Source organism: Thunnus thynnus, chromosome 6, assembly GCF_963924715.1.
Source record: "Thunnus thynnus chromosome 6, fThuThy2.1, whole genome shotgun sequence".
Lineage (NCBI taxonomy): Eukaryota > Metazoa > Chordata > Actinopteri > Scombriformes > Scombridae > Thunnus > Thunnus thynnus.
The window spans coordinates 31,783,882-31,799,573 of record NC_089522.1 but is presented as its reverse complement, the minus strand read 5'-3'; the positions used below and the strand labels follow the sequence as shown (position 1 = coordinate 31,799,573).

General features: G+C 41.6%; 1 protein-coding gene across 2 annotated transcripts in view; it reads right to left on the bottom strand.

Annotated features, from left to right (window-relative positions):
- The window catches only part of plxnb3 (plexin B3), a 91,465-nt gene that overhangs the window by 73,269 nt on the left and 2,504 nt on the right, over positions 1–15,692 (bottom strand). The window contains exon 1 of one of the 2 annotated variants that reach the window (XM_067593399.1): positions 2,584–2,710. The exons of the other annotated variant lie outside the window; for it this stretch is intronic. The gene's annotated coding sequence lies outside the window, so the exon portion shown is untranslated. Of the gene's footprint in view, positions 1–2,583; positions 2,711–15,692 lie in introns of those variants that run through there. 2 annotated transcript variants of the gene reach the window in all.

The following is a 15,692-nucleotide window of genomic DNA, read 5'->3' as shown; positions in this document are numbered from 1 at the left end:
ACACACACACACACACACACACACACACACACACACACACACACACACAGTAGATTAGGCTGCCTGCCTTCCATTCACTAAGCTGTGGAGTTAATCTGATGGTTGTAACTCTACAAACTGAGACATTAAAGAGCTGTAATCTGCATATATGGAACACACTCGTCCATATGTGCAGCAGTCTTTTGATGCAGATTTTTCCTGCATTTGAATGTGTAGATTCTAACACGCAGCATGTCTGAAGTCTCTGCAGATGTTCTGTATTTAGTTTCAGTGTTTGACTGAACTCGGTGTGAAGTTAACGTTCTATAAGGAACCTCAAATTGAACAGAAACGCAAATGTCCAGCGCATGAACATGACTGCTAAAAACACAGCATGCTTTCTTTCAGTCTGTTCAGAGAAACGCAGCAAAATTATGTTCAATGAAAATGTCAGAGAACCTTAAAAGTGTTCTGAGATCCTTCAGAAGTTTCTACAAATGTTCAAGAGAACACCAAAGAGGTTCCTTTGGTCCTTACCGAGGTTCCATTTGTACTTAATAAAGATACAGTGCTCCTGAATGAGGTCGCATAGTCCAAGATGAGGTTCCAGTGGTTCTCGATAAGGTTTCAGTGGTTCTTGGTGAGGTTTCAGTGGTTCTTGATAAGGTTTCAGTGGTTCTTGGTGAGGTTTCAGTGGTTCTCGATAAGGTTTCAGTGGTTCTTGGTGAGGTTTTAATGGTTCAAGATGAGGTTCCAGCGATCCAAGATGAGGTTCCACCGGTCCAAGATGAGGTTCCAGTGGTTCTCGATAAGGTTTCAGTGGTTCTTGGTGAGGTTCCAGTGGTTCAAGATGAGGTTCCCACTGGTCTATGATGGGCCTTGAGATTCCTTAAGAATTTCCAGTAGTCCTTGATGAGGTTCTTGAGATCCTCTATGAGGTTCTTAGGGGTCAGATGTTATTACTATGTATTTGTTACAGTTTTCGTTCATATGTGACAAACTGAATTCAAAGGTTACATCGATGTATTACTATAGCAGATATTATTTCTACTCTTTTCTAGTGTGTTGCAGTTTAGGTTGTTTAGGTTGTCTGTATTGTGTTTATGGAGGTAACAATATTCTTATGTTCCCCTCTTAGCCAGGTCTCACTTCAAAAAGAGACTTTTTAAAATGTATCTGTTAAATAAAGGAAATAAAGAAAAACAACACAATAGGTTGGAATGCCGGTCGCCTAAAATGACCTGTAGTTACATTGACAGTGACAGATGCCGTCTAACAGCTGTGGTAATTAGCAGTGGCACAATTCAGATGACACATATGAAAGTTGCCAATTTTCCTCATTCAGAGGAAACAGTGTGGACTTCACAGGAGACTGATGTTTGTTTCCTGTTTCCAACCACGAGGGTCAAAGGTCGCCTAACTTTAAAGTAGAAGTAATAACTTTAACCCACACCACCTTAACAAAGTGATCATTTTAACCCAAACCATGATCTTTCCCTAAACCTAACCAAGTGGTTTTTGTGCTTAAACCTAACCAGACCTGAACCACAGCGTTGTCACATCATAAAACATCATTATTCTTTAACAGTGATGTGTAACAGTTTTGGAAAACACAAACAAATGATGTCGTCCTGCTGATTACTGCCGATAGAGACGCCAGATTAGAAAACGCTCCTATGTGTCGTTGTGGAGTCACATGATCAAACCACATATTTGGTTGTTTAATTTGGAGGACTTGTTGGTTTTCATATATGCTATAAAATATAAAAACTCTTTATAATAAAGATATAATGTTATAACACATTCTAATAATATAATCAGTTAAAATATTTGACCTCTTTTATTTTCTTTACTTTGTTTTTTCCTTAGTAAAGAGGAAACATTAAAGCTAAATACATAAAATAAAGGTTTACTGAATATATGAATATATAGAAAATAAGTGTGTGTGTGTGTGTGTGTGTGTGTGTGTGTGTGTGTGTGTGTGTGTGTGTTTCTAAGTTGGGGGTGTAACAGATGCCGGTGACTGAAGACAGCTGCACTCCAAGATACCAATTATACCCACACACACACACACACACACACATACACACACACACACTTTGACAATCACACTGTATAATCTTCACTGTGATGGCAGTGACACATTATTCCAGTCTGTAATCTGAACGTTCACACTGAGACGAGGAGGTGGGGGGGGGGTGCTTAAAGGAACAGTCCCAACATTTTCTTCTCCAGAGTCCAACGAGTCCGAATGATTTCACTTTCATGTCCCGCGTTTCTGTGTTAACAGCTCATTTGGAAACATCTGTGGTTACCGTGGTAACAGCAGAAGTGATTTATTACTACAGCCGACATTAGTTGAGAAGCTGGTTTGTCAGAAATACAACAGAAGAAAAGTTATGTCGAGTTCTGTGTGCGCCTAAAACTGAGATCTGAACCAGACTCGTACCTGCACCCGTCAGACCCGACTGACCCTGAACCCGACCAAAGAGCGAGGCTATATTAGTGTCATTTCTTCTTCTCAGATAATTTTACGTTTGCTTTGCTCATAAATCATAACTCATCTGACAACACACCAACACAGAATATGACACAGCGACCCACCTGCACCAAGGTCAGAATATTTCCACAACGCCGTTTTACTTCCCTGAATCACTGGGGATTTTAAGAAGCTCCTCTTTTGCAAGTTTTTGCTTTATTTCATCCATCTGCCAGCTCACCAGGCAAAAGAGAGACAGACAGACAGACAAAGAGAGACAGACAGGAAGAAGGAAGGAAGAGGCAGTACCAGGAGAGGAAATGGAAACAGGGAGACAGTAAATACAGCTCATTCTACCCGACAAGAGGAACTTCCTCCTTCATTACAAACAGCATGAACACACACACACATCCTGACTTCACGCTGCTGTTTAAACATGTTACAGTGAACACACTGCAGACTGTCAACACTGAGGCTCCATCCCGTCAATAAAGTTATTTGAATCAGCTGAATAAGCTTGGCTCTTCATTAAACTTCATTTTGATTCTGTCGTTTAGTTTGTCTTTGTCAGCAGACTGTGTTTCAATAAAGCCTCTCTGTTGAGGCCACACTGTTCATTAACACTGTTCACCCCGAGTCTTTCAATAAAGTTCATTTAAATTCACTCCTTTTGTTCAGGCAGCCTTTGTCAGCAGAGTTCATTTAAATAAAGAGCCCGGAGTTCCAATAAAGCCAGTTCAGTGTGCTGCTGTAAAGATCCTCTTTTCAATAAAGTTTCCTTCAATGGCCCTGCTGTGGAACAACTTATTTCAAATACGCAGCAGGCCTCGGGTAATGTGACATCAGCGGATGTCACTCGGTGGTGTGATGAGACCTCGCTGAGCTGAAGAAAACAACAAAATATGAAGTAAAAACAGCCAGCGCTCCTTCAGGCCGCAGTGAGAACAAACAACATTGTTCAGAGTAGTCTGAGGGAAAAACTCACAAATTTAATAATTGTACAAAACACCAAAATTGAAGTAAAACCCGTCAAATTTTGGTGCGACCAACACAAGATACATGACAGGAGATTTGAGTAAAAACTCTGAAATTCTGTTAGGACATCACACAAAAAAATCAGGTACAGAAACAAACAAGATTCAAGAAAATCTACAAAACTTGAGTAAAAAAAACCCAAATCTGGTTGAGAGACAACCAAAAAATTCAGCTAAAAATAATCCAAATTTGGATGCAAACCAAAAATTTAAGACCCCAAAATTCGGGTCAACATCCATTAGGAAGATTCAGGCACAAGACGGAAAAAATCATATAAAAAACTTCAAGAATCTGTTTGTGCAGAAGGTGGCGCTAAAGGTCATGTGATCATTCAAATGTAAGCAGGATCATCGTCTGGAGATCAGGACGTTTAATGTTGAGATCTTTGAGGTCTAACTGAATGACATCATCCTGTTTAGGCTCCACCTCTGGAAAGCAGCCTGTCATCATCATCATCATCATCATCATCATCATCAAAACGATGTTTACGTTGCAGTGACAGCGCCCTCTAGCGGCCTCAGTAATTCCCTTCCTGATGTTTTTTAAGCACAATGTTGAAAAAATCTGAACTTCTTGTTTATTGTACAGCAGTTAACTTTAGAACTTCCTGCTAACATTTCATCAATGTTAAAATGAGTCGACAGCTGCACGTGACGACACAAAGTGACGACTGATGAAATGTGAAATCTGAGTTTACTGCAGAGTCTTTAGAGAGAGAGATGAGTGAACGAGTTCATGTTCAAGCTTATTATTTGTCCCAAGAGGGCAATTTGTGCTACAGCAAGCATAAAAACATACAATATATTCCACAGAAACATACAACAGTTTACATAGACAAGTAAGTATCCACCATAAGCCCCCAATCATTGCTACAAATATAATGTACTGCCCCTCAATATTAATAATCGTCACAGTCTGTATCATTACCATCATCATAATCAACATCATCACCATCACCGAGGTAATGGGCTAATCAATAAAAGCAGCAGTTTCTTCCTCCTACCAACAGCATTCAAGGCTCGGATGGAGACAGGGATGAAGGAATTTTTGTACCTATTTTTTGTGGCCACAGAGGAATTTAAACATAGGCCAGATGGTAACAGCTTGTACTCTGAGCTAAGAGGATGGGCATTTTCTGATCGAATGGTTCTTAGCTTTATTAAGCACCTGCTTGTTGAATATGTGATTCAAACTACTGAACTGTACTCCCACTGTCTTACTTGCCGCCTTCACAATCTTATCAAGGGCATTCTTCTCTTTGGCACCAAGGTTGCCGTACAAGCAGTTAATAGAAAATGAGACAGACTCAATAAAAGCTGTATAGAATAGTTTCATTAGAGTCTTATGAATCTGGAATTTAGCAAGTTTCCTTAAGCAAAAAAGGTGGCCTTTCTAACACAACATTTCAATGTTTGGATCAAATTTCAGGTGGTTATCAATCATAGTGCCCAGTATTTATAATTGGTTACCATTGGTTCCACTGCCTGACCCTTGACAACACTGCTCTGGGGAGATGGGGGAGGTCGTCTGAAGTCTATACATATTAATTAATAATTGTAGAAAAGCATTTCCACACCAAGAAACAAAATCGCTGACAGCCGTGACCAACTTCATCATCACCAAGAAGGCTAACAATTGCAGAGTTGTCAGCAAACTCAATGTCTCTGTTGGCATAACGGCTGCGACAGTCGTTTGTGTATAAAATATACAAGAGAGGGGGGAGAACGCAGCCCTGAGGCGAGCCGGTGGATGATGTTTGCTCACTAGACAGTTTCCCATTCACCCTTGCTCTTTGAGCTCTGTTAGTGAGGAAATCAAGAACTCAGCTTATGATGCTTGAGTCTAAGCCGAAATTGCTAATTTCTCAACTAGCATGCGTGGCTGAATAGTTGCAAAAGCTGATGAGAAGTCAACAAAAAGCAGCCTTGCATGGGGTCTTGCTATCTAGATGTTTATATAGAAGGTTAAATAAGCTGATGGTAGCATCTTGCACACCCCTCTTAACCCTGTAAGCAAAGGAAAAGGGTCCAGAAGGCACTCAGGTTTAGCTAAAAGTGCTCCTTTAACTAGTTTTTTTAATGAACCAAGGAGGCAACAGGCCTGAAGTATGGATGTATAAAGAGAACTAGATACAGCGTCGGAGGCGGGGCCCCGTTCACTCCTATGAAAGTTACTCAGTGGTGCATAAAACCAAAAAGCCACTTCCTGCTGTAGAGAAATTACTCGGATGAAAACATACTGTACATGCTCTATGTGTCCAATGCATGCATAGAGCATGCTCACTAGAAACATCCAATTCACTATCCAGATCAAATTCTGATAGTGAGACGAGTCATTTTGTTGGGGTTGTGATGCTCAAAGAAATGTATCTGCCGATTTACAGACGTCTCTTTCATAATGTAAGTCTATGGGAAAAAGTCTTTTTTGGGCCCAAAAGCATCACATGACGTTGTAATTACACAGTTTGGCCGCTATGTCAAATTGGCTTCAAAGCCTGGCGCTCCTTCTGAGGGCTCGGCCTGAAGTCGTTGAGGGATTTAGGGCGGTTACCCTTAGCAACGGGCACCACGACCAAACAATGAACGAGTTAATGACGGAGAGATTCAGGACACAGACTCAGAGAAAGTAAAGAAAGACAGGAAGTCAGCTGTTTGTCACAGGAAGTATGTTTTTGTCTGAAGCTGTAGCCTGGAAACACACACACACACACACACTACTGGTTCACTTACTGGTTTACTGACTGTTTCACTAACTGGTTTACTGGCTGTTTCACTGACTGTGTTGCTGACCGGTTCAAGGACTGTTTTGCTGACTGTTTCACTGACTGTTTTGCCAACTGGTTCTGGTTCTTCAGGCGTTCTGACTTCACTTCAACATCAAAGAGAATTTTTCATCACAGCCAATTAGATCACACACACACACATGTGTTGGTATTACTATCATTCAGAGGTCCCTCTCTCCTCGCCGTCAGCCATACTCTTCATCACCATGGTTACCTCGACCATCACCATGGTTACCTCGACCATCAGAGGGACACGCCTGACTTAAACTATGGAGACAGTTTCATTGCTCTCTGTCCAGGTCTCTGGTGTCACAGTTTGAACTGAACTCCACTGCAGCTGGATCCCAGTCAACACTAAGGGCACAGATACACTCCTGAGTGGACGCATACAGGGACAGCTGTGGACACCATGGACAAATAGTAGCTCTGTTTATACTTTCTGGAGTCCGCCTGGAGGACGCGTTTCACACATGCACAGTAGATCGGAGTCTACAGGAAGACAGCGTTGTGACAGCGTGGACTGGTGCAGACAAGGTCTGAGTGGTCACAACAAATGGATGCCGATGTCCGCACAGAGCCCACGCGTACGCCCCCTGATGACTGACTCTACGTCATGCAGACCCTAGTGGACCCTAGTGGACACAGAAGGTATCATTTCAGCTTAAACCCCATCATGAAACTGAGTCAAGTCCAGTCCTAAACCCGGTCTGGAGCTTCAGATTTCACTCTGAGCAGAGGAGCAACCAACGTGCACTCACTGTGAAGCATCAAGAGTAATGTAAAATGCACCTTTTCCACCAAATAGTTCCAGGAACTATGGAGTCACAGGAACTTAACTCAGGAATGAAACAAGGAAGTAAACTCAGAATCTAAACTAAGAAACTAAACTCAGAAACTAAACTCAGAATCTAAACTCAGAAACTAAACTCAGGAACTAAATTTCCTTTTACACAGTCCTGTTTTTGGTTCATTACATCTGAAAACTACAGATTAGACAAATCATGCTGTATTCACATTATAATAGAAAAACAAGGATCTGAAACTAAACTAAAGAACTAAACTCAGAAACTAAATAAGAACCAAAACTCGGGAACTCAGCAAGGAACTAAACTTAGAAACTAAACCAGGAATTAAAATTAGAAACTTAACTCAGAAACTAAAATTTCTTTTGCACAGTCCTGTTTGTGTTTCATCACATCCGAAAACTGTGAAGATTAGACAAATCATGTACTCACATTATTCATTAACATCATTATTTATTAATATCATTAATAAAAAAAACGAGGCTCTTGCCCTGAGTGTTTTGCTCCATGCAGGATTCTCGGGGTGAGTTATCTCCGTTTTTAGACTCATAATGAAGTCAAACTACATATGAGTTTATTTTTAACTTCAATAAATGCAAAATAGACTATATTTATATGGTGCTTTCACAACTTTTTACACTAATGGAAGCAAGCCGATTGGACGAACCAATGGTGACTTGACGTTTAATAGAGACCTTCCCCAAAAGTTCTCAAACCATCAGACACCCAGAGCAGGGACTTTTTGGTGGACCCTGTTCTTCTGGTTGGAATGCAGATAAAGTTTGTGAGTTTCTAAAAAGGTTCCTAGTTTTCTTTGGTGGAAATTTGCTACTTGTTCATGATTTAGTTCCTGCAGCTTATTTGGCTTGAAAATGGACAAAAGTCCTAAATTAGTATCAGGGACTTTTCTGGTGTCAGGGACTAACTGTGGCTGCATCTAGTGGAAACGAATGTAGGTAAAGTTCCCGGAAAAGTTCCTGCAGTGCAAACTAAGTATAAACCTGCAACACACACACACACACACACACACACACACACACACACACAGCAGTGTAAAAGCAGAAAGTGGTGACTCCAACATCCTATCTGTCTTACTGTCTGTCTGTCTGTCAGGCAGTAAGACAGCTGGTTAGCAATGTGTGTGTGTGTGTGTGAGAGAGAGAGAGTGTGTGTGAGAGAGTGTGTATGTGCATAAGTGTGTGTGTGTGTGTGTGTGTGTGTGTTGACTCCACAGGGAGCGATCGAGAGAAACCAGCCGCTTTATGGATTATTAATATCACCTCCAGCTACACACACAGGCAGTGTGAGTGTGATCTGACACACACACGGGGGGGGAGGAGGTATGTGTGTGTGTGTGTGTGTGTGTGTGTGTGTGTGTGTGTGAAAATGGAGAAGGGGGGAATTCGAGGGATGGGAGAGATGGAGGTGGTGGGGGGGGGGAGGCTCAGCAGTGGGTGAGATCAAGGACGCTTCATTCACACTCCACTCGACAGTGTGTGTGTGTGTGTGTGTGTGTGTGTGTGTGTGTGTGTGTGTGTGTGTTAGTATAATCTGTTCGAAGGCCACGCCTTAATCTGGGATCAACAATAGATCCCCCCCCCCCCCATCTTCCTCGCCCAGCCCCCCCAAGTCTTTGTGAGTTTCTTGTTTGTTTCAACTCATCCTCAGTCGCCCTCCGAACACCTCACATGATGATGTGTGTTCTTAGATTTCAAGATTTTATTGTTTAGTTTCATGTTGAACGTCTTCAGCTTCTTTATGTTTCTTTTAACATCTCAGGAGCATGTTGTAAATAACTGTTTTCACTTATACATGTTGTCACTTGGATTTTTGTTTTTTTGTCTATAATCCATCAATAAATCATATCATAGATCAACAGACCAAAAACCAAAGAATATTTAATATACTATCGTACGTATATGACAAAGCAAGCAGGAAATCCTCACATTTAAGAATCTAGAAATAAAAAAAATGTCTGAAATGATTAATTTATCATCAAAATAGTTGTCGATTAATTTTCTTTCTTTTGACTGATCGATTACTTGATTATCATCAACATTGCAGCTCCAAAAAAAATGAATCATTTCTTCTTGAAAGTGATTATTTCACTGAATATCTTTGGGTTTTGGACTAAACAAGTTATTAAATATGTTGACAGGACGCTTTGAGAACCTGTTTCCACTATTTCCTGACGTTTTACAGACTAATTATTAATTCAGAAAATAAACAACAGATTATATAGTGATAACATTTTTTATGATCGGTTTGGTCTGCAGAATGGCTCTAGATACCTATGGAGACGCCTTCATCCAGAGCACAATTATACCAAACGCTGAACTAAAGCTGCTGAAATGACCCAAAATTGATCCAAAATTACAAATCTGTTATGAAGACGTTTCTCCAGCGCTGACAAAGAAACAAAAGAAACATACATGCTCTGTTTTAACACTTAAATTACAACAATACAGACAATATTCTACCCTGGTGAACCATAAAGACCAGATCATAACTGGGTACTTGAAGTGGAGATCCTCTAGAGAGAAGACATCTCACTCTGTTGTTGGAAATACAGAGACACTGATTGTACGGCGGTGGTACAAAGTGGAGCTTCTTCCCTCACAAAGGATCTTTGGTTGAGTCCACACACACACACACAAACCGACAACAAACACTTTGTCATCAAGTTACTCACAGAATCCGTATTAATCAGTGACAGCTGATACGAGCTGCCGCCCGACACGTTTGTCATTTTAAGCAAAGCTGAAAGTGACGCTCAGTGCAGCTAAACATGAGGAGCTGCTAGATGAAGCTTCTCTACTCTGATCTCTCACGCTGACTCTCATCTGCAGTGAAACGCTGCTCTGTAGAGGCCAGATGTTGTGAAGGAGAACAGCGCTGCGACACTAGCTAGGCTGAGGAAACAAAAGATTCACATTTGGTCAGCTTTAACTCAGCCGATACCGATGCTCCACAATACTCCAGAGAGAAGAACATCCCGCTGTGCGTGTAAACACTCATTTACTGTACATGAAACTGTTTTGTAGAAATTTATGCAAAACAAAAAAAAAAAACATGAATTGTGATTCAGTTAGAGATGAAATGAATGTAAACCACACACACACACACACACTCTCCCTCAGGGTCGGTGTGTGTGTGTGTGTGTCGTCCTGGTGCAGATCAGCAGCAGGCGGCCGCTGGCTGCGAGTCTCAGAGGAATCGAACCAGCAACTCTTTCATCTACAGGAACAGATGAATCACATCAACACACACACACACACACACACACACACACACACACACACACACATACAGATCCTTTGAAGTCAGACTGAAGTTTTGCTGTTGGGTTTTCAGTGTTCCTTACAGGAATCATCACATTAAAGGGTCAGTTCACCTAAATCACAGTGTTTTCTCCTACAGGAGCGTCGATTCACACAGTTTCCTCCTGAACACAAATTGCTTTGAGATGTTGATATGAAATATTAGACAACACAACAAACCCTTTTCACAGCAGATATTTCAATGCAGAACTGATAATATAAATGAAAGCTGATGGTGGAAAATAACCGAGTGCAATTTACTCAAGTATTTCCATTTCCTGCAATATACTTTTTACTCCACTAACATTTATTTTACATGTTAAACAGATGATGTATTATACTGAATATATATATTTTAATTAATTGTGGAGATCTGGTTTCTCTTTGACATTAAAAGGTCTTTTTCTTCTCATCAGTGTCATTAAATCTCCTTTGAGGCAATAAAACATGAACAAGCCGCTGTGATGTAGAGTTCACTGAGGTCCCTGAAGATAATCATCAGACCTCACTGTCTACTGTTTTTATAGGAAGTTCTTATTTGTGGGGGAGGGTGGGGGGGGGGACTAGTTGCAAGGAATTTCTATCCACAGTGATGACGACATTATTCTGGGACTTTTTTTTAAATGTCATTTTTCAATGCTCCATTGTGTTAGTGAGGCAGGAGGAGTCTTCTAGCGAACTCAAGGTTAAATTTAGAGGACGCAACACAAAGACACGAGCGGAGGCCAAGAAACTCACTGCAGCCGGTGTGAAGGAAGGTAAAGAAGCATCTGCACGAGAGGAAAACCGTCACACGGATCCTGACAGTAGTGGGAAGTAACATTCACTCAAGTGCTGTACTTAAGTGCAATTTTGAGGTACTTGTACTTTACTTGAATATTTCCATGTGATGCTACTTTATACTTCCACTCCACTACATTTCAGAGGGAAATATTGTACTTTCTACTCCACTACATTTATTTAACAGCTTTAGTTACTTTTCAGATGAAGATTTGACACAATGGATAATATAACAAGCTTTTTAAAGTACGTCTTACAAAAAGCAGTGTGTAGTCGGGGTCACATTTCACATGTCTATGAGTTGTTAACAGCTCCACCAAATAGTGATTTTTCCCTCTAAACTTCTCACATGCTTACATTTACATAAATGTTCAAATGATCCAATATTTCAGCAAAAATCAAAGATTAGAGAAAAAGTCCAAAAACTGAAAACAGATTTGTGTATCAGAACTTTGTTTTTTCTTCTTTCCTCTCCCATTAATCATCTCACCACCCCTCAGATTTATCTGCTGACCCTTTGGAGGGGCCCGACCCCTAGGTTGGGAACCACTGGACTAAACTAGCTAACTGTATATAAAGTAGTGTAAACTAGCTCCACCTCCAGCAGCTACAACAGTAACATGCTGCTCTAACACTGATGCTTCACTATTAATAATCTAATGATGTCATATATAATATGAAGTTATTTTCACACTGCCTTTAAATATCATGTGTGAATGTTGTTATTTCCTTCTGTTCTTCCTCTATTGTTTTCTAGATTAATCAATTAGTTTTTTGGTTCAGAAAATGTCAGAAAATGGTGAAAAATGTGTTTCTCAAAGCCCAAGATGACGTCTTTAAATGTCTCGTTTTGTCCACAACCCAAAAATATTCAGTTTACTGTCATAGAGGACTAAAAAAAACAGAAGTATCTACATTTAAGAAGCTGGAACTAATCAGTCCTGTTGCTTCAGGAACAGCTGAGACATGAAATCTGATCCAGGAAGTCCAGTCTTTTATATTTGTTTTATATTTCATCACAATGATCGCGAGGAGGTGATCAGTGGAAAACACAGCGTTCACGTTACAAAGTCACCAGGTGTGTGTTTGCGTGTGTGTGTGTGTGTGTGTGTGTGTGTGTGTGTGTGTGTGTGTGTGTGTGTGTGTGACCGGTCTTGTCTGATGACATCGTGTTGTGTTGAACCAGGTTTAACTTTGACGACTCTGCGTTGTTTACCGGAGTCAAAAGACTGTTTCATTCAAAGGAATGAGCAGCACCTGTGCTGGTATGCGAACATACATAAAACATGGAACGACATATTCCCAGGAGCGCACACACACACACACACACACACACACACACACACACACACACACACACACACACACACACACACACAGAACAGTGTGTGTGGTGTTGAGTTAAACAGATGGTCGGGCAGATTGTATTAGAAACTAACTGCTAATCAGACACACACACACACACAAACACACACACACACACGCACACAGACCCCGAGTTAAAGGAGACTTCCGCTCAAACAAAGTCTCCATCTGTTCATTTGAGATCCAACAAACACAAATATCTGATGTTTTCCTGCCGCTGACACAAACTCAGCAGACGAGAGAAAAAAAACAGATGATTCGTGAGAATATCAAACGTCTCGCAGCTCAAACACACAGACGGCTGATTCAGGATCTGTATGTGAGGGTTCTGGTGAGCCGCTAACGTTTCCTCTTTTCCTCCCTCCTCCCTTCTTCATGTTGACGCATCAGTTGCGGCTTGTTTTTTCTCTCTGGAAATCATCTACTGACAGATGCAACAAGTGCAGAGAGGAAGTTAGTTGATCTGAAGGTCATTAGGAAACCACAGCGTCCCCAGACGTCACCTCAGTCTTCTTCACATGTGTGAGACTGTAAAGCTCCGTCCAGACCAGCGGGACTCAAATACAAGTCTTCAAGGTCCACTTAACAAGTTTCCACTGCATCAAAGGGCCAGTAAGGCTGCTTCACATGATGATGTTTCACTATAAAAACTCCAGACTGCGTTGTGTCACCAAAACCTGGACGCAACAGGTGTGATGTCACTGACGCTGGTGTAAGTGTTCATTACTGAGTCTTGATATCACGGCTTCAACCGTCCAGTTTTACGTCCGTGTTTTGAGGATAGAACACAACTATAATACAAGACATGCTAAACGTTTACTGGGATCTGTCAGTTCTCTGTTAGATACCGAGGAGCTCAGATGTGGAATTGCAATAAATTCAAATATAAGCTTAAGACACGTCTGATGAACCAAACTTAACTGTTTAAACTGATCATATCTGATTATAATTGATCTTTCTCTCCTTCTCTGTCGTAAGGAGTCGACTTAACACAAGTGTGCTTCAGTAAATACACACACACACATTATTTTATCTGTTTTGTTTCTTTGCTTGGTTTGTGCTTGTTTGTTTATTTTTTGCTGATCACATGACTTTTGTATCTGTTTATAATTTGTAATGAGGTGAGATCACTAAATCTCACCTGCACAATTAGTTTCTTCTCTTTTGTTGTTTGTGTTTCTGCTGTTTTACTGTGCAAATAAAAGTTTTGTTTGGTGTTGTTGTGGCGTTTTACGTTCCAACTCTTCATTAAGGCCTTAGTTTCAAATCAAGCTCTCAAAATAAACAGACATTTCTCTGTCCAGTCACTCTACACTCCTTCAGACACACTTGTCGGTCGGACCTTTCTGACGGCGGATTAGCAGCGGCTGACTCGAACACAGCGAGCGTCGGTACAGACAGCAGCAGCTGCTCTGTGTCTCGCTGTGGTTAAGCTCTTCACGCAGGAAGCAGACAGCAGAGCTCTGAGCCGCTTCCAGAGAGCAGCGGCGAGCGTCGGGGTCACGTAGAGCGACGACACCTGAGATCAGATCACAACACAGACGGTGAAAGTCTCCACAGGACAGAAACACTGAGTCCACAGGAGAGATCCACCTGACTACCAGTAACATTACAGAAACCAGTAACATGACAGAACCAGTAACATGACAGAAACCAGTAACATGACAGAACCAGTAACATGACAGAAACCAGTAACATGACAGAAACCAGTTATTCTTCCTCGCTGAAGCTTCTCTCTCACGTTTCTGTCTGAGCTTCGTCAGCTGTTTCCTTCAGTCTGACGTCTCGTGTTGCAGCTCAGACGACCGACAGTCAGCTGATCCTAGTCTAGTGTCACGTTTCTCTTCGTCCAATCAGGAGACGGCTTCACTCGTCCCGACATTCCCAGAGAGTTACTGGTGTGTGACTGGAGTTAGTGGTTTGTGACTAGTGTTTGTGGTGTGTCACTGTCTGTTACTGGTGTTATTCGTGTGTTATTGCTGTGTGACTGGTGTTACTGGTGCGTGACTGGTGTAAGTGGCGTGTTAATGGTGTGTTACTGTCTGTTACTGGTGTTAGTGGTGTGTGACTGGTGTGTGACTGGTGTTAGTAGTGTGTTAATGGTGTGTCACTGTCTGTTACTGGTGTTATTGGTGTGTTACTGGTGTGTGACTGGTGTTTGTGGTGTGTTACTGGTCTGTGACTGGTGTTAGTAGTGTGTTAATGGTGTGTCACTGTCTGTTACTGGTGTTAATGGTGTGTTACTGTCTGTTACTGGTGTTAGTGGTGTGTCAATGGTGTGTCACTGTCTGTCACTGGTGTTCGTGGTGTGTGACTGGAGTTAGTGGTTTGTGACTAGTGTTTGTGGTGTGTCACTGTCTGTTACTGGTGTTATACGTGTGTTACTGCTGTGTGACTGGTGTTACTGGTGTGTGACTGGTGCGTGACTGGTGTAAGTGGCGTGTTAATGGTGTGTTACTGTCTGTTACTGGTGTTACTGGTGTTATTGGTGTGTTACTGGTGTGTGACTGGTGTTAGTGGTGTGTGACTGGTGTAAGTGGCGTGTTAATGGTGTGTCACTGTCTGTTACTGGTGTTAATGGTGTGTCAATGGTGTGTCACTGTCTGTTACTGGTGTTAATGGTGTGTCACTGTCTGTTACTGGTGTTAATGGTGTGTCAATGGTGTGTCACTGTCTGTTACTGGTGTTAGTGGTGTGTGACTGGTGTGTGACTGGTGTTAGTGGTGTGTGACTGGTGCCTGACTGTGTTAATGGTGTGTCACTGGTGTGTTACTGGTTTTATCGGTGTGTTACTGGTGTGTCACTTGAGTGTGTCTTTGGTGTCTCACAGGTGATACTGGTGTGTTACTGGTACTACTGGCGTTGCTAGTGTGTCACCAGTGTGTTATTTGTGTTTTAATGGTGTTACTGTTGTGTTGCTGGTATATAACTGGTGTGTTTCTGTCTGTTTCTGTGTTACTGTTGTTACTGGTGTGACAGTGGTGTTTGACTGATATTACTGGTGTTTTGCTGGTGTTGCTGGTGTGTCATTGGTGTATTACTGGTGTTACTGGTGTGTTGCTTATGTGTTACTGGTGTTACTGGTGTGTCACCGGTGTTGCTGGTGTGTTATTGGTGTGACTGGTGTATTACTGGTGTCGGTCCAGTTT